The sequence below is a fragment of the Arachis ipaensis genome, chromosome B4 (assembly GCF_059453495.1).
Source record: "Arachis ipaensis isolate K30076 ecotype BB chromosome B4, ASM5945349v1, whole genome shotgun sequence".
Taxonomy (NCBI): Eukaryota; Viridiplantae; Streptophyta; class Magnoliopsida; order Fabales; family Fabaceae; genus Arachis; species Arachis ipaensis.
The window spans coordinates 99,877,085-99,896,971 of record NC_142439.1 but is presented as its reverse complement, the minus strand read 5'-3'; the positions used below and the strand labels follow the sequence as shown (position 1 = coordinate 99,896,971).

The 19,887-nt window shown below is 39.7% G+C and overlaps 1 non-coding gene across 1 annotated transcript; it reads left to right on the top strand.

Moving 5' to 3' along the window:
* The first annotated feature begins 8,399 nt into the window (after positions 1-8,399).
* Positions 8,400-8,507, top strand: LOC148568553 (small nucleolar RNA R71). Its single transcript, XR_015881643.1, has one exon. It is a non-coding gene; the product is annotated as a small nucleolar RNA R71 (small nucleolar RNA).
* Positions 8,508-19,887: the final 11,380 nt, after the last annotated feature.

Genomic DNA, 19,887 nt, shown 5'->3' with positions numbered 1-19,887 from the left:
GTTGGCTCTTGAAGAATAAGGAAAAAGGAGAAATGTTATTTGATAATCTGAAAAATCATAAAAATGATTCTTGAAGCAAGAAAAAGTATGAATACAAAAGCTTGCAGAAAAAAAAATGGTGAAAAAAAAAGAGAAAAAGAAAAAGCAAGCAGAAAAAGCCAAAAGCTCTTTAAACCAAAAGGCAAGAGCAAAAAGCCAATAGCCCTTAAAACCAAAAGGCAAGGGTAATAAAAAGGATCCAAGGCTTTGAGCATCAGTGGATAGGAGGGCCTAAAGGAATAAATTCCTAGCCTAAGCGGCTAAACCAAGCTGTCCCTAACCATGTGCATATGGCGTGAAGGTGTCAAGTGAAAACTTGAGACTGAGCGATTAAAGTCAAGGTCCAAAGCAAAAACAGAGTGTGCTTAAGAACCCTGGACACCTCTAATTGGGGACTCTAGCAAAGCTGAGTCATAATCTGAAAAGGTTCACCCAATTATGTGTCTGTGGCATTTATATATCCGGTGGTAATACTGGAAAACAAAGTGCTTAGGGCCACGGCCAAGACTCATAAAGTAGCTGTGTTCAAGAATCAACATACTGAACTAGGAGAATCAATAACACTATCTGTATTCTAAGTTCCAATAGATGCCAATCATTTTGAACCTCAATGGATAAAGTGAGATGCCAAAACTATTCAAGAGGCAAAAAGCTACAAGTCCCGCTCATCTGATTGGAGCTAAGTTTTATTGATATTTTGGAATTTATAGTATATTCTCTTCTTTTTATCCTATTTGATTTTCAGTTGCTTGGGGACAAGCAACAACTTAAGTTTGGTGTTGTGATGAGTGGATAATTTATACGCTTTTTGGCATTGTTTTTACATAGTTTTCAGTATAATTTAATTAGTTTTTAGTATATTTTTATTAGTTTTTAATTAAAATTCACATTTTTGGATTTTACTACAAGTTTGTGTGTTTTTTTGTGATTTCAAGTATTTTCTGGCTGAAATTGAGGGACTTGAGCAAAAATCAGATTCAGAGGTTGAAGAAGGACTGCAGATGCTGTTGGATTCTGACCTTCCTGCACTTAAAGTGGATTTTCTGGAGCTACAGAACTCCAAATGGCACGCTCTCAATTGCGTTGGAAATTAGACATCCAGGGCTTTCCAGCAATATATAATCGTCCATACTTTGCCCGAGTTTAGATGACGCAAACTGGCGTTGAACGCCAGTTCCATGCTGCATTCTAGAGTCAAACGCCAGAAACAGGTTGCGAAGTGGAGTTAAACGCCAGAAACAGGTTACAAACTGGCGTTCAACTCCAAGAGAAGCCTCTACACGTGTAAAGCTCAATGCTCAGCCCAAGCACACACCAAGTGGGCCCCGGAAGTGGATTTCTGCATCATTTACTTATCTCTGTAAACCCTAGTAACTAGTTTAGTATAAATAGGACTTTTTACTATTGTATTTACATCTTTAGTTTCATCTTTAGATCACGTTTGAGGGGCTGGCCATTCGTCTATGCCTGAACCTTCATCACTTATGTATTTTCAACGGTAGAGTTTCTACACACCATAGATTAAGGTGTGGAGCTCTGCTGTTCCTCAAAGATTAATGCAAAGTACTACTGTTTTTCTATTCAATTCAACTTATTCCGCTTCTAAGATATTCATTCGCACTTCAATATGATGGATGTGATGATCGTGACAGTCATCATCATTCTCAACTTATGAACGCGTACCTGACAACCACTTCTGTTCTACCTTAGATTGAATGGATATCTCTTGGATATCTAATACAGGAGACCGAGTCCGAGTTATTAGTGTCTTCGTGGTATAAGTCAGAACCCATGGACGGCCATTCTTGAGAATCTGGAAAGTCTAAACCTTGTCTGTGGTATTCTGAGTAGGATTCAGGGATTGAATGACTGTGATGAACTTCAAACTCGCGAGTGCTGGGCGTAGTGACAGACGCAAAAGGATCAATGGATCCTATTCCAGTATGATCGAGAACCGACAGATGATTAGCCATGCAGTGACAACGCATTGGACCATTTTCACTGAGAGGACAGGTGGCCATTGACAACGGTGATGCCTAATGGTGCACGAAATTGTGATCATCAACAATGGCGCCAAAGGACTTGGAGCTCTTAAACGTGAATCATACTTTGTCACAATTCCGCACAACTAACCAGCAAGTACACTGGGTCGTCCAAGTAATAAACCTTACGTGAGTAAGGGTCGATCCCACGGAGACTATCGGCTTGAAGCAAGCTATGGTCACCTTGTAAATCTCAGTCAGGCGAATTCAGATGGTGATGAAGAATTGATAATTAAAAGATGAATAAAACATAAAATAAAGATAGAGATACTTATGTAATTCTTTGGTTGGAATTTCAGATAAGCGTATGAAGATGCTTTGTTCCTCCTAAACCTCTGCTTTCCTATTGCCTTCTTCCAATCATTCATACTCCTTTCCATGGCAAGCTTTATGTTGGGCATCACCGTTGTCAATGGCTACTTCCCGTCCTCTCAGTGAAAACGTTCCAAATGTGCTGTCACCGCATGGCTAATCATCTGTCGGTTCTTGATCATGTCGGAATAGGATCCATTGATCCTTTTGCGTCTGTCACACGCCCCACAATCGCGAGTTTGAAGCTCGTCACAGTCATCCCTTACCAGATCCTACTCAGAATACCACAGACAAGGTTTAGACGTTCCGGATCTCAGGAATGGCCGCCAATAATTCTAGCCTATACCATGAAGGTTCCAATCTTAGATTAGAAACCCAAGAGATACATATTCAAGCTTGTTTGCATGTAGAATGGAAGTGGTTATCAGTCATGTGTTCATAGGTGAGAATGGTGATGAGTGTCACATAATCATCACATTCATCATGTTCTTGGGTACGAATGAATATCTTGGAGAAGAAATAGACTTGAGTTGAATAGAAAAACAATAGCACTTTGTATTAATTCATGATGAACAGCAGAGCTCCACACCTTAATCTATGGTGTCTAGAAACTCCACCATTGAAAATACAAAAGTCATAATGGTGTAAGCATAGCCGAATGGCCAGCCTCCAAGGTCTAGGGACTAAACGTCCAAAGATCGATGAAAATACAATAGTATAAGGTCCTATTTATAGAGAACTAGTAGCCTAGGGTTTACAGAAATCAGTAATTAATGCAGAAATCTTCTTCCGGGTCCACTTGGTGTGTGCTTGGGCTGAGCATTGAAGCTTCCATGTGTAGAGACTTTTCTTGGAGTTAAACGCCAGCTTTTGTGCCAGTTTGGGCGTTTAACTCCAGCTTTTGTGCCAGTTTTGGAGTTAAACGCCAGAATTCTTGAGCTGACTTGGAACGCCAGTTTGGGCCATCATATCTCGAGCAAAGCATGGACTATTATATATTGCTGGAAAGCCCAGGATGTCTACTTTCCAACGCAATTGAGAGCGCGCCAATGGGGCTTCTTTAGCTCCAGAAAATCCACTTTGAGTGCAGGGAGGTCAGAATCCAACAGCATCTGCAGTCCTTTTTCAGCCTCTGAATCAGATTTTTGCTCAGGTTCCTCAATTTCAGCCAGAAAATACCTGAAATCACAAAAAAACACACAAACTCATAGTAAAGTCCAGAAGAGTGATTTTTATTTAAAAACTAATAAAAATATTATAAAAACTAATTAAAATATACTAAAAACATACTAAAAACAATGCCAAAAAGCGTATAAATTATCCGCTCATCACAACACCAAACTTAAATTGTTGCTTGTCCCCAAGCAACTGAAAATCAAATAGGATAAAAAGAAGAGAATATACAATGAATTTCAAAAATATCTATGAAGATCAATATTAATTAGATGAGCGGTGTTTTTAGCTTCTTGCTTCTGAACAGTTTTGGCATCTCACTTTATTCCTTGAAGTTCAGAATGATTGGCATCTATAGAAACTCAGAATCCAGATAGTGTTATTGACTCTCCTAGTTAAGTATGTTGATTCTTGAACACATCTACTTTATGAGTCTTGGCCGTGGCCCTAAGCACTTTGTTTTCCAGTATTACCACCGAATACATAAATGCCACAGACACATAACTGGGTGAACCTTTTCAGATTGTGACTCAGCTTTGCTAGAGTCCCCAATTAGAGGTGTCCAGGGTTCTTAAGCATAGTCTTCTTTTTGCTTTGGACCTCGACTTTAACCGCTCAGTCTCAAGTTTTCACTTGACACCTTCACGCCACAAGCACATGGTTAGGGACAACTTGGTTTAGCCCCTTAGGCTAGGATTTTATTCCTGTGGGCCCTCCTATCCACTGATGCTCAAAGCCTTGGATCCTTTTTATCACCCTTGCCTTTTGGTTTAAAGGGGTATTGGCTTTTTCTGCTTGCTTTTCTTTTTCTTTCTTTTCTTCTTTTTTTTTTCGCATATATCCTTTTTTTTTTGCAAGCTTTTCACTGCTTTTTCTTGCTTCAAGAATCAATTTTATGATTTTTTAGATTATCAAATAACATTTCTCCTTTTCCCATCATTCTTTCAAGAGCCAACAATTTTAACATTCATAAACAATCAAATTCAAAAATATGCATTGTTCAAGCATTCATTCAAAAAAACAATTGTATTGCCACCACATCAAAATAATTAAACTATTTTAAAATTTGAAATTCATGCACTTCTTTTTCTTTTTCAATAAAAAACATTTTTTCATTTAAGAAAGGTGATGGGTTCATTTTCATAGCTTTAAGGCATAGACACTTAGATACTAATGATCATGTAATAAAGACACAAACATAAATAACATAAGCATAAAAATTCGAAAAACAGGAAAATAAAGAACAAGGAAATTAAAGAACGGGTCCACCTTAGTGATGGCAGCTTGTTCTTTCTCTTGAAGATCTTATGGAGTGCTTGAGCTCCTCAATGTCTCTTCCTTGCCTTTGTTGCTCCTCTCTCATGGTTCTTTGGTCTTCTCTAATTTCATGGAGGAGGATGGAATGCTCTTGTCCATGAGTGGGATCTCTTGTTTGCTCCATCCTTTTCTGAGTGATGGGCTTGTCCTCATCAATGAGGATGTCTTCCTCTATGTCAATTCCAGCTGAATTGCAGAGGTGACAGATGAGATGAGGGAAGGCTAACCTTGCCATAGTAGAGGACTTGTCCGCCACCTTGTAGAGTTCTTGGGATATAACTTCATGAACTTCTACTTCCTCTCTAATCATGATGCTATGAATTATGATAGCCCGGTCTATAGTAACTTCAGATCGGTTGCTAGTAGGAATGATTGAGCGTTGGAGGAACTCCAACCATCCCCTAGCCATGGGCTTGAGGTCATGCCTTCTTAGTTGAACCGGCTTCCCTCTTGAATCTCTCTTCCATTGAGCGCCCTCTTCACAGATGTCCATGAGGACTTGGTCCAACCTTTGATCAGAGTTGACCTTTCTAGTGTAGGGGTGTGCATCTCCTTGCATCATGGGCAAGTTGAATGCCAACCTTACATTTTCTGGACTAAAATCTAAGTATTTCCCTCGGACCATTGTAAGCCAATTCTTAGGGTCCGGGTTCACACTTTGATCGTTGTTCTTGGTGATCCATGCGTTGGCATAGAACTCTTGAACCATTAAGATTCCGACTTGTTGAATGGGGTTGGTGAAAACTTCCCAACCTCTTCTTCGGATCTCATGTCGGATCTCTGGATATTCGCCTTTTTTGAGCTTAAAAGGGACCTCGGGGATCACCTTCTTCTTGGCCACAACTTCATAGAAGTGGTCTTGATGCACCCTTGAGAGGAATCTCTCCATCTCCCATGACTCAGAGGTGGAAGTTTTTGTCTTCCCTTTCCTCTTTCTAGAGGTTTCTCCGGCCTTTGGTGCCATAAATGGTTATGGAAAAACAAAAAGCTTTAGTTTTTACCATACCAAACTTAGAAGGTTGCTCGTCCTCGAGCAAAAGAAGAAAGAAGAGAGTAGAAGAAGAAGAAATAGAGAAGATGGAGGGGGCTATGTGTTTCGGCCAAGAGGGATAGGTGGTGTGTATGTTGTGTGAAAATGAAGGAGTGAAGATGGGTTTATATAGGAATGAAGAGGGGGTTTGGGTTCAGCCATATAGGGTGGGTTTGGGAGGGAAAGTGGTTTGAATTTGAATGGTGAGGTAGGTGGGGTTTTATGAAGGATGGATGTGAGTGGTGAAGAGAATGGTGGGATTTGATAGGTGAGGAGTTTTTGGGAAAGAGGTTTTGAGGTGATTACTGAATGGGTGAAGAAGAGAGAGAGAGGTGGGGTAGGTGGGATCCTGTGGGGTCCACAGATCCTGAGGTGTCAAAGATTTCTCATCCCTGCACCATGTGGTGTGCAAAACACCCCTTGCTGCCAATCCTAGCATTAAACGCCAGGCTGCTGCCCATTTCTGGCGTTTAACGCCAGCTTCTTGCCCATTTCTGGCGTTAAACGCCCAGAATGGTGCCAGACTGGGCGTTTAACACCCATTCTGCTACCTTTACTGGCGTTTAAACGCCAGTAAGTTTCTCCTCCAGGGTGTTCTATTTTTCATTCTGTTTTTCCTTCTGTTTTTGCTTTTTTAATTGTTTTGTGACTTCTCATGATCATCAACCTATAGAAAACATAAAATGACAAAAGAAAATAGAAATTTAACATAGATAAGTAAAAATTGGGTTGCCTCCCAACAAGCGCTTCTTTAATATCAATAGCTTGACAGTGGCTCTCATGGAGCCTCACAGATGTTCAGAGCAGTGTTGGAACCTCCCAACACCAAACTTAGAGTTTGAATGTGGGGGTTCAACACCAAACTTAAAGTTTAGTTGTGGCCTCCCAACACCAAACTTAGAGTTTGACTGTGGGGGCTCTGTTTGGCTCGGTATTGAGAGAAGCTCTTCATGCTTCCTCTCCATGGTGACAGAGGGATATCCTTGAGCTTTAAACACAAAGGAGTCTCCATTCACTTGAATGATCAATTCTCCTCTGTCAACATCAATCACAGCTTTTGCTGTGGCTAGGAAGGGTCTGCCAAGGATGATGGATTCATCCATACACTTCCCAGTCTCTAGGATTATGAAGTCAGCAGGGATGTAGTGGCCTTCAACCTTTACCAAGACATCCTCTACAAGTCCATAAGCCTGTTTCTTTGAATTGTCTGCCATCTCCAGTGAGATTCTTGCAGCTTGTACCTCAATGATCCCTAGCTTCTTCATTACAGAGAGAGGCATGAGGTTTATACTTGACCCTAGGTCACACAGAGCCTTCTCAAGGGTCATGGTGTCTATGGTACAAGGGATTGAGAATTTTCCAGGGTCTTGTCTCTTCAGAGGTAATTTCTACCTAGTTAAGTCATCCAGTTCTTTGATGAGGAATGGAGGTTCATCCTCCCAAGTCTCATTACCAAACAACTTGGCTTTTAGCTTCATGATTGCTCCAAGGTACTTAGCAACTTGCTCTTCAGTAACATCTTCATTCTCTTCAGAGGAAGAATACTCATCAGAGCTCATGAATGGCAGAAGTAAATTCAATGGAATCTCTATGGTCTCAGTGTGAGCCTCAGATTTCCATGGTTCCTTATTAGGGAACTCCTTGGAGGCCAGTGAGCGTCCATTGAGGTCTTCCTCAGTGGAGATCACTGCCTCTTCCTCCTCTCCAGGTTCGGCCATGTGAGACGTGTTTATGGCCTTGCACTCTCTCTTTGGATTCTCTTCTGTATTGCTTGGGAGAGTACTGGGAGGGAGCTCAGTAATTTTCTTACTCAGCTGACCCACTTGTGCCTCCAAATTTCTAATAGAGGACCTTATTTCAGTCATGAAACTTTGAGTGGTTTTGATTAGATCAAAGACAATGGTTGCCAAGTCAAAGTGGCTTTGCTTAGAATTCTCTGTCTGTTGCTGAGAAGGTGATGGAAAAGGCTTGCTATTACTAAACCTGTTTCTTCCACCATTATTGTTGTTGAAACCTTGTTGAGGTCTCTGTTAATCCTTCCATGAGAGATTTGGATGATTTCTCCACGAAGGATTATAGGTGTTTCCATAGAGTTCTCCCATGTAATTCACCTCTTCCATTGCTGGGTTCTCATGATCATAAGCTTCTTCTTCAGAGGAAGCTTCCTTAGTACTTCCTGTTGCTGCTTGCATTCCAGACAGACTCTGAGAAATCATATTGACTTGCTGAGTCAATATTTTGTTCTGAGCCAATATGGCATTCAGAGTATCAATCTCAAGAACTCCTTTTTTCTGAGCTATCCCATTATTCACAGGATTCCTTTCAGAAGTGTACATGAATTGATTATTTGCAACCATTTCAATGAGTTCCTGAGCTTCTGCAGGCGTCTTCTTCAGATGAAAAGATCCTCCAGCAGAGCTATCCAATGACATCTTGGATAGTTCAGATAGACCATCATAGAAAATACCTATGATGCTCCATTCAGAAAGCATGTCAGAAGGGCATCTTCTGATCAATTACTTGTATCTTTCCCAAGCTTCATAGAGGGACTCACCTTCCTTCTGTCTGAAGGTTTGGACTTCCACTCTAAGCTTACTCAATTTTTGAGGTGGAAAGAACTTTGTCAAGAAGGCATTGACTAACTTTTCCCAAGAGTTCAGGCTTTCTTTAGGTTGTGAATCTAACCATGTCCTAGCTCTGTCTCTTACAGCAAAAGAAAAAAGCATAAATCTGTAGACTTCAGGGTCAACCCCATTGGTCTTGATAGTGTCACAGATTTGCAAGAATTCAGCTAAGAACTGATGAGGATCTTCCAACGGAAGTCCATGGAACTTGCAATTCTGTTGCATTAGAGAAACTAATTGAGGCTTAAGCTCAAAGTTATTTGCTCCAATGGCAGGGATTGAGATGCTTCTCCCATAGAAGTCGGGAGTAGGTGCAGTAAAGTCACCAAGCACCTTCCTTGCATTGTTGGCATTGTTGTTTTTGGCTGCCATGGTTTCTTCTTCCTTGAAAAGCTCTGTTAGGCCCTCTAAAGAGAATTGTTCTTTAGCTTCTCTAGCTTTCTCTTCAAGGTCCTTTTAGGTTCAGGATCAGCTTGAACAAGTATGCCTTTATCTTTGTTCCTGCTCATATGAAAGAGAAGAGAACAAGAAAGTATGGAATCCTCTATGTCACAATATAGAGATTCCTTGAGGTGTCAGAGGAAAAGAAGAATAAAAGGAGGAGGTAGATTGAAGAGAATTCAAACATATAAAGAAGGAGGGAGTTTGAATTGTACCTTGAGGAGGAGTGTTAGTCCTTTAAATAGAAGGTTGTGAGAAGAGGGGAAGAATTTTCGAAAATAAAGTAAAAGATTTTGAAATAATGAAAAGAAATTTGAAAATTTGATTGAGATTTTCAAAAATTAAGATTAGGAAAGAAATTAAGTGATTTTGAAAAAGATTTTGAAATTAGAAATTAAAAAGATATGATTGAAAATTAATTTTGAAAAAGATGTGATTGAAAAGATATGATTGAGAAGATATGATTGAAAATCAAACTAAAAAGAGAAAGTTTTAAAATTAAAGTTGATTACTTGACTAACAAGAAATTAGAAGATATGATTCTAGAATTAAAACTTTTGATCCTTTCTTAATAGGCAAGTAACAACTAGAAAATCTTGAATTAAATTATTAATTGTAGCAAGGATTTTCGAAAATAGTAATTGAAATTGATTTTGAAAAGATATGATTGAAAAGATATGATTTGAAAAAGATTTGATTTTGAAAAATTATGAAGATTTGAAAAAAATCTGAATTAAAAACAAAATCTTCCCTCTAGTGTCATCCTGGCGTTAAACGCCCAGAATGGCATCCATTCTGGCGTTTAACGCCCAAAATCCTACCTTTTTGGGCGTTAAACGCCCAGCCAGGTACCCTAGTTGGCGTTTAAACGCCAGTTTTCCTTCTTCACTGAGTGTTTTGAACGCCCAGCTTTTTCTGTTTGATTCCTCTGCTGAATGTTCTGAATCTTCAATTCTCTGTATTATTGACTTGAAAAGACACAATTTTGAAAATATTTTTGAATTTTTAATGATGAGAAACAATAAAAATTTCAACTAAGATCAAATGAACAATGCATGCAAGACGCCAAACTTAGAAATTTTGTATACTAAGGACAATAACAATTTGAAAATGCATATGAAAAACAACAAAAGACACAAAACAGGAGAATTTAAAGATCAGAGCACTGAAATCATCAAGAATAACTTGAAGATCAATGAAGAACATAATGTATATATTCGAAAAATGCAAGAAGAATAAAAACATGCAATTGACACCAAACTTAAAAATTGATACTAGACTCAAACAAGAAACATAAAATATTTTTAATCTTTATAATTTTATAAATTTTTTTGTGATTTTCGAAACTTATATGGAAAAGAAAATAAAGAGATTCAAAACTTTTAATAAGAATTCCAGGAATCATGCAATGTTAGTCTAAAGCTTCAGTCTAAAAAGATTAGACATGTTTGGTCAAGCTTCAGCAGGACATTACATTCAGCAGCTAAATTGATGAGAATCAATCAGCTTTTGTGATGATAAGAACATCACCTTGAAACTCTAGAATTCATTCTTAAAAATTCTGAAACGTACCTAATCTAAGCAACAAGATGAACCGTCAGTTGTCCAAACTCGAACAATCCCCGGCAACGGCGCCAAAACTTGGTATGCGAAATTGTGATCATCAACAATGGCGCCAAAGGACTTGGAGCTCTTAAACGTGAATCACACTTTGTCACAATTCCACACAACTAACCAGCAAGTACACTGGGTCGTCCAAGTAATAAACCTTACGTGAGTAAGGGTCGATCCCACGGAGACTGTCGGCTTGAAGCAAGCTATGGTCACCTTGTAAATCTCAGTCAGGCGAATTCAGATGGTGATGAAGAATTGATAATTAAAAGATGAATAAAACATAAAATAAAGATTGAGATACTTATGTAATTCTTTGGTTGGAATTTCAGATAAGCGTATGAAGATGCTTTGTTCCTCCTAAACCTCTGCTTTCCTATTGCCTTCTTCCAATCATTCATACTCCTTTTCCATGGCAAGCTTTATGTTGGGCATCACCGTTGTCAATGGCTACTTCCCGTCCTCTCAGTGAAAACGTTCCAAATGTGCTGTCACCGCACGACTAATCATCTGTCGGTTCTCGATCATGTCGGAATAGGATCCATTGATCCTTTTGCGTCTGTCACACGCCCCACAATCGCGAGTTTGAAGCTCGTCACAGTCATCCCTTCCTAGATCCTACTCAGAATACCACAGACAAGGTTTAGATGTTCCAGATCTCAAGAATGGCCGCTAATAATTCTAGCCTATACCACGAAGGTTCCAATCTTAGATTAGAAACCCAAGAGATACACATTCAAGCTTGTTTGCATGTAGAACGGAAGTGGTTGTCAGTCACGCGTTCATAGGTGAGAATGGTGATGAGTGTCACATAATCATCACATTCATCATGTTCTTGGGTGCGAATGAATATCTTGGAGAAGAAATAGACTTGAGTTGAATAGAAAAATAATAGTACTTTGTATTAATTCATGAAGAACAGCAGAGCTCCACACCTTAATCTATGGTGTGTAGAAACTCCACCGTTGAAAATACAAAAGTCATAATGGTGTAAGCATGGCCGAATGGCCAGCCTCCAAGGTCTAGGGACTAAATGTCCAAAGATCGATGAAAATACAATAGTATAAGGTCCTATTTATAGAGAACTAGTAGCCTAGGGTTTACAGAAATCAGTAATTAATGCAGAAATCTTCTTCCGGGCCCACTTGGTGTGTGCTTGGGCTGAGCATTGAAGCTTCCATGTGTAGAGACTTTTCTTGGAGTTAAACGCCAACTTTTGTGCCAGTTTGGGCGTTTAACTCTAGCTTTTGTACCAGTTTTGGAGTTAAACGCTAGAATTCTTGAGCTGACTTGGAATGCCGATTTGGGCCATCAAATCTCGGGCAAAGCATGGACTATTATATATTTCTAGAAAGCCCAAAATGTCTACTTTTCAACGCAATTGAGAGCGCACCAATTGAGTTTTTGTAGCTCCAGAAAATCCACTTTGAGTGCAGGGAGGTCAGAATCCAACAGCATCTGCAGTCCTTTTTCAACCTCTGAATCAGATTTTTGCTCAGGTCCCTCAATTTCAGCCAGAAAATACCTGAAATCATAGAAAAATACACAAACTCATAGTAAAGTCTAGAAGAGTGATTTTTATTTAAAAACTAATAAAAATATAATAAAAACTAATTAAAATATACTAAAAACATACTAAAAACAATGTCAAAAAGCGTATAAATTATCCGCTCATCACCTAACATACAGCTTGCCATGGAAAGGAGTAGGAAGGATTGGATGAAAACAGCAGGAAAGCAGAGGTTCAGAGGGACGAAAGCATCTCTATACGCTTATCTGAAATTCTCACCAATGAATTACATAAGTACCACTATCCTATTTTATATTTTATTTATCTTTTACTTATCAATTCATAAAATCAGTTGAATCCGCCTGACTAAGATTTACAAGGTGACCATAGCTTGCTTCAAGCCGACAATCTCCGTGGGATCGACCCTTACTCACGTAAGGTTTATTACTTGGACGACCCAGTGCACTTGCTGGTTAGTTGTACGAAGTTGTGAAACAGAATTAAGAATATGAATGTGCATATTGAGTTTTTAGCGACGTTACCAAGGAAGGAATGATCACAATTTCGCACACCAGTTGCCAATAACCAGTATATGTACACTTCTAAGAGGAACCCTGTGAACACTGGAACTACTCAGAAGAGAAGAGTCATGGAGGTGGACACACTGATGCCATTTTGGCGTAGAACAAGCTCATGTCCCAGCAGATAAGCATGATCTCTCAGGACTTGAGCAGGATGCAAGTTGCAATTGTCAACACACAAGATGCATCCTATGACATGAGTGGGAGTTGCATCCAAGGGGACGTTAGTGACATTGCTCAGCCCACCATGGAGGAAGTAAATTACATGAGAAATTTCTCTAGAAATCCCAATAATGATGTCTATGTAAATACTTTCAATTAGGGATGGAGGAATCATCCTAACTTTGGGTGGAGGGAGCAACAACAAAGGCCCCAACAAAGCTTCAACAATAATCAGGGTGGAACCAATCAGAATATGTTCAACAACAGGCAGTTCCAACCCTCTCAGCAGCAGATGGAGACTTCAAAACACAGCCTCTCTGACTTAGCCACAATAGTTTCTGACCTCTCCAGGACCACTCATAGCTTTATGAAAGAGTCTCGGTCTTCAATTAGGAGCTTGGAGGTACAAGTGGGTCAGTTAAGCAACAGGATATCTAAGAGACCTTCCAACACTCTTCCAAGCAATACAGAGGTAAATCCAAGGAAAGAGTGTAAAGCCCTCACCATGGGCAAGGAGGCCGTCCCTGAAGAGAAGTATATTGCTGAGGATTTGAAGGAGAAAAAAGCTCAAGAGGAGACTGGGAGTACACTCGTACACGCCCCAGTGGTGATGAAGGAGCCTGAATTACAACACCTTCAGAATGTTCAAAAAGAGGCCAAGGATGAGCAACTTGCTCAATTCTTGGCAGTATTTAAGAAGTTACAGATCAATATTCCTTTTACTGAGGTGTTGAAAAAAAATCCTCCCTATATAGCCTATTTAAAAAGTGTATTATCTGAGAAAAGGGCCCTGAAAGGAGATGAAATGGTGGTGCTGACCAAGAAGTGCAGTACACTAGTGCAAAAGAAGCTACCTCAGAAATTACCAGATCCCAAAAGCTTTGTGATTCCCTGTACTATAGGGACCATCACATTTGAGAAGGCACTATGCAACCTTGGATCAAGCATAAATCTGATGCCTCTCTTTGTGATGAAGAAGCTGGGGATCCAAGAGGCACAATCCACAAGGATCTCATTGGAGATGACAGATAAGTCCCTGAAGTGGGCATATGAAATGGTGGAGAATGTCCTAGTAAAGGTTGAAGACCTATACCTCCCTGCAGACTTCATGATACTGGATATGGGGAAGGAGAAGGATGACTCCATCATCCTAGGAAGGTCATATCTAGCCACTGGAAAAGCCTTGATTGATGTAGAGAGAGGAGGGTTACTTCTGAGGTTATGGGAGGACCATATCATGTTTAAGATTTCCAAACCTCAACCGCTCTCGAATACAGGAGGTACTAGAATGCAGAGCTTAGTGCTCAAGCCTTCTCACTCGGTGGAAAGCCATACAGTACCACCTGACATAAAACCTAAGTTTGGTGTTGGGCATTCACCACCCACCATTGATGTAGGAGGCCCCAAGAAGAAAATACCCAAAGGCTGGAGGAACAAGAAGATTCCTACTGAAGACTTCTCACCTGGTATGAGAGTAGTCTCCACAAGAACTGCAGTCATACCACATACTGTGAACAGAATTCTATCTCTGGAGCATGTTGAACTTATTTATGAGAGCAAAGGAAGGAAGTTCACAATGAGGGGCAAAGATCTGAGCCTCTATGAACCTCCCTAGAGGATATGTCAATCAAGCTAATGACGGTAAAGAAGCGCTTGTTGGGAGGCAACCCAACAATTAGTATCCTATAGTTTAGTTTGTTTTAATTCAGCTTTTTCTCAGTTGTTTTAGTTGATTTCATATTATTTCATTCTATATTGTTTTTCATAGTTTTCCTCATTTTTATGATGTTTGTGATCATGTACAGCACTCAGAACAGGAACAGAGAAGTATAGGAAGAAAAACAGCACACCCTTGAGGAGACCCCCTGGTGGCGCCAAATGCCAGGCTGGCGTTTAGCGCCCAGGGAGGGAGTAAGGAGTTGGATAGTTAAAATCCAAACAAGAGCATCTCAAGGCCAATTTTTGATCCCCCTAGGGCGTTCAACGCCCATTCCTAGCATTAAATGCCAGGATAAAAAAAAAGGGATGGAAATCCCCCTGCTGGCGCTAAACGCCAGCTCGGCGTTCAGCGCCCAACGGGGGAGGCAGCATGGAGAATTTGATTTGGCCAATGGATAATCCCCAAACCTCAACCACCTTTTAACCAATTCAAACACCTTTTCTCTCTCCTCTTTCACCCACTTTTCCATCTACATTCATCAATCCCATCATCCATCACTTCTCTTGATTCTCTCAACCCACCTTTCACTCCACCCAATCCCCTCTTATCAATCCCATCCATCTCTCTTTCCAACAACCCATACCCTCACTTCATCCAATTTCACCACACCTCACACTTCTCTTCCCTTCTTACTTACTCTTCACCATACACATTCCCTTTCTTTATTTTACCCATTTCTTCACCCTAAAGACCGAAGCCTATACCCACCCTCTTGTATCTCATTCTTCTATCTTTTCTTCTTGTTCTTATATTCTATTTTTATTTTGCTCGGAGACGTGCAAAACTTTTAAGTTTGGTATTGGGCGCTCCGCTTTTTGCTTCTCCATTCTTACCTCCATGGCACCAAAAACCGGAAAATCCTCAAGAAAAAGAAAGGAGAAAGCCCCACTTCTGAGCCGTGGAATTTCACATAATTCTTTTCCAAAACCTATCAAGACCATTTTTATGATGTGGTGAGTAAGAAGAAGATGATTCCTGAGGTCCCCTTCTGCTTGAAGGATGATGAGTACCCGAAGATCCTATATCAGATTCTGAAACGGAGTTGGGAAGTTCTGGTCAACCTAGTGACCGAGGTTGGAGTATTGATTGTGCGAGAGTTCTACGCCAATTCTTGGGTGACGAGAAAGCATGATAGAAGCGTGAATCCGGAGCCAAAGAATTGGCGCACCATGGTCAGAGGACATGTCATGAATTTTAGCCCGGAGAGTGTGAGGGTAGCGCTACAGTTGCCATAGCCACGAGAGGACCCTCATTCACACACTCGCAGGGTCAATACTGACTAGCGATTGGATCAAGTTCCTGCTGACATCTGTGTACCTGGAGCTCAGTGGATGAGGGATGCTCAAGGTCGACCTTACCAGCTGGGTAGGCATGACCTTAGGCCAGTAGCTAGAGGATGGTTGGAGTTCATTCAACGCTCTATCATCCCTATGAGTAACTGCTATGAGGTTACAGTCAAGCGAGCAGTGATGATTCACTGTATTATGCTTTACAACAAGGTGGAGGTGCATGAGGTGATCCTTCAAGAGTTTTACAGAATAGCTGACAAGCCCTCCACCTCTGCGAGGTTGGCATTCCCTCATCTCATTCACCGCTTATGTTTAGTAGCTGGAGCTCACATAGAGGGAGATACCTTGATCAATGAGGAGAGGCCGATCACAGGGAATGGTATGTAGAGCACTAGGGAGCATGTGCAGGGACCGTAGTAGGAGCCAGTTCCACTGCCTCCACAGGATATTCCGGAGATGCCTCAGGTGATGTACTTCCCTTCCCGTGACTACAGGGATCAGTTGACCACATCTTTAGGAGATCTAACATCATCAGTTGATCAGTTGAGGCTGGAGCATCAGGATCAATCAGCTCTCCTCTTCCAGATGATAGAGGAGCAAAGGAGGCAGGGGCGTGACACTGAGGAGCTTAAACGCTCCAAAGGATTCCTCGGAGGGAGCAGCAGCCACCATCATTGAGGTGGTCTAGTTTTTTTCTCTCTGTCCTTATTTTATCTCTATTTTTCTAGTCTTCCATTGTGTTATTTGTTTTCTATTTTAGCTTGCATGATCACTCTTAGGATTTATTTGCTTCATAGTTTAGTAGTTTACTTTTGAAATTTTTTCAAGATGTCTTATGTATTACGCATCAAGCTTAAAAAGAAAAATCTATTGAAAAAGAAGTAGTAAAATACATAAGATCTTGAGTTATATTAGGAGTTATTCTAGTTGCTTTGACGTGGTGGCCTTATCTCTATTTCTGAATGTATGAATGAAATGTGCATATTTGATATTAGAGTTGAGAATATTGGTTCTTGAGGAACAAGAACTTAGAAAAGTATTATAGATTCTCTGAAACAAGAAAAAGATTGATTCTTGAAGCAAAAAGAAACAGCAAAAAGAATTGAAAAGAAATGAAAAATCAAAAGAAAAAGGTCAAAGGCTTTGAGCCTTAATGGTTAGGAGGGTCAAAAATGATCTAAAGCTCAAAAGAGTGGTTTTTCTTAACCATATGCATGTGGTGTGAAAGTGTCAAGTAATCCTTGAGACTGAACACTTAAGGTCGAGGCTAATTGCTGTTACAGAGTATGCCTAAGGCTCTGAGTACCACTGTCTAGGAGAAAAAGCAAAAGACAAATTTGAACCCAAAGGGTTCCCCCAATTATGTGCTTGTGGTGTTTATGTATCAAGTTAAGCTTAAAAATAAAACACTTAGAGTCATGGCTAGGCTCAAGGTGCAAAGCACCAGTGAAAAGAAGGAAAAAGCTGTGTTCAAGAATCAATTAGAGCCTAAAGAAGAGAATCTATAATATGATCCGAGTTCTAGTTCTAAAAGATGCTAATATTTCTAGCTTCAAGGGATAGTGAGATGCTAAAACTATTCAGAAATAGAGTGTCATAAGCCCCATTCAGTAACCAGACCTGAGCTTAAATGACAACTCGAGTCTTGTGTATTCTCTCTTCTTGATCCTATATTGTTTTGGTTGCTTGAGGACAAGCAACAGTTTAAGTTTGGTGTTGTGATGCGTGAGCATTTTATACCCTTTTTCTAGTTATTTTTATATTGTTTTGAGTTAGATTTTATTTATTTTTACTTGATTTTAGTGCAAAAATCACCTTTGGATGCTACTTTAAGTTTTTTTTTGTGTTTTTATGATTTTAAGTGAAATTCGGAGCAGTTTGGAAAAGCCTGAAGCAAGAAAGGAAAATGCTAACAGCACTTCCTCTGGGCACTGAACGCCCAGCTGGTGTTTATCGCCAGCAGGGGGCACAACCCAAAAGCGCGCATCTCCTCCTTGGGCGTTTAACGCCTAAACTGGCGTTAAATGCCAGCAGCAGTCCGTTTCACACCTCTTTGGGCCTCCAAGTGGATTTAGCACTCCGTAGTTTTATTTTATTTTTCTTTTGTAATATTTATTTAAAAACAATATCTTTTAACTCTAGCATTTATTATTAGGTTAGTATTTAAAGGAAAACATCACCTAGGTTAAGGAGCGTCTTCCTTCGGCACTTTTCAAAAACCTGTTTTCTTTGTAAGTTTTGAGCAACTAAACCTCCTGGTTAAGGTTAGGAGCTCTGTTTATTTCTATGGATTGAGATTATTATTCTTCTATTTTAATATATATTTGATTCAATTCTAATGTGTTGCTTTCGTTCTTAATCTTATGAAACTGGGTGGAACGGGATTATGATCCTTTTTCTACATGAGTTCTTGTGATTCTCAGGAGAGTTATCTCGCTTGAACTACAGCTTGAGAACATGCCTCCTAGACGGCTAACCACACAACCTGATGGGGATAAGCAACATCTATTCATCCGGGATTGGGGTGATTAGGGCCTTTGTGGTATAAACTAGCTTTCTGAACTTCACCCTCCAATCCGAATTGAATGACCACGGGAGTGTTTGCCATAGAATGAATCATTCATTATTAAAATAGTTAGTAAGAAGTTTTAATCCGAAAAGATAAATATCTCCGATACCTTAACTATTTTCTTATATTGATTTTACACCGCACCTTTAATTGCTTTCTTTATTAACTTGTTTTATGCGTTTTCAGCAATAACTCTTTTTACTATTTCCCTGACTAAGTCCAATAGGATAACCATTGCTTGCTCAGTCCGACAATCCTTGTGGGATCGACCCTCACTCACTTGAGGTATTACTTGGATGACCTGGTGCACTTGCCGGTTAAGTTGTGCGATTTCTAATTTCACGCACCATCAAGTCACTGCTTAGCTCGGTCCCGTACAGCAAACGAAAAGAGTAACAACCGGTAAACATCAGGGTGGACTCCATTGGTGTTCACTGTATCACAAATTTGCAAGAAATTAGAGATAAAAAAGTTTAGATCTTCCTGTGGGAGTCCATGAAACTGATAGTTTTGATGCACCAAAGTAATGAGCTGAGACTTTAACTCAAAATTATTGGCATTCACAGGGGGCACAACAATGCTACTTCCGTAGAAAGTGGGGTTTCGGCAGTGTAAGAACCAAGAGTCCTTCAAGGTTGCTCTGGAGCATTAGGAATAGCAACATTATTGTTGTTGTTTGGCTCCATAGTGATTTCTTCAGCTTCCTCCTTAGAATTGTCTCTGAGACTTTCAACAGCTCCAAAATCTCTAGCTTGTTATTGCCGACTTCTAATGGTCCTTTCAATCTCATGATCAAAATCAAGAAGAGGATTTAACGGGAATTTAACGGATTAAGCAATAATAGTTGAGTGATTAAGCTAATCAGACAAACTAGATTTAGTGTTTTGTGTTCCAAGTATCATAAAGCAATGAATCATAGAATTTAAGAAAGCAAGTAATGAATGGTTGGTAAAGATAGTATGAGAAAACAGTTAAGGCTTTGGAAATGTTAAATTTCTGGATTAATAGTTTTTATTACTCACTTTAATCATACAAAGGTTCAACTCATGGCAAATCCTAGTTGATTAAACCCTAATTCCTTAGCAATTTAATCTCTTTTAACCAAACTAACCGCCAATTTCTTGGTCATTTAATTTAAATTAGAAGTTTAAGTCTAATCCTAGTTTATGAGCCACACAAATCCTAGGTACCCAAAGATAAGATGATTATATATCATGTATCATGTTAAGTCTAGGTAATTCGGGAATTATGAGGAATTGATCTCAAGCTATTATTCAAGCGATTTAACTTTTCTAAGATTTAACAAGATTTAAGTTAGAAAAAGAGTTATCTTCCAATATACTCTAATTCTTAGGATGAAGAATGAAACCAATCCTTGAAAATAAATGATGAGTCCATATTTTTCGATATATTTTGATTTGATTTGAATGGATTGCATCACATGAACCCACATTTATTCACTTAAAT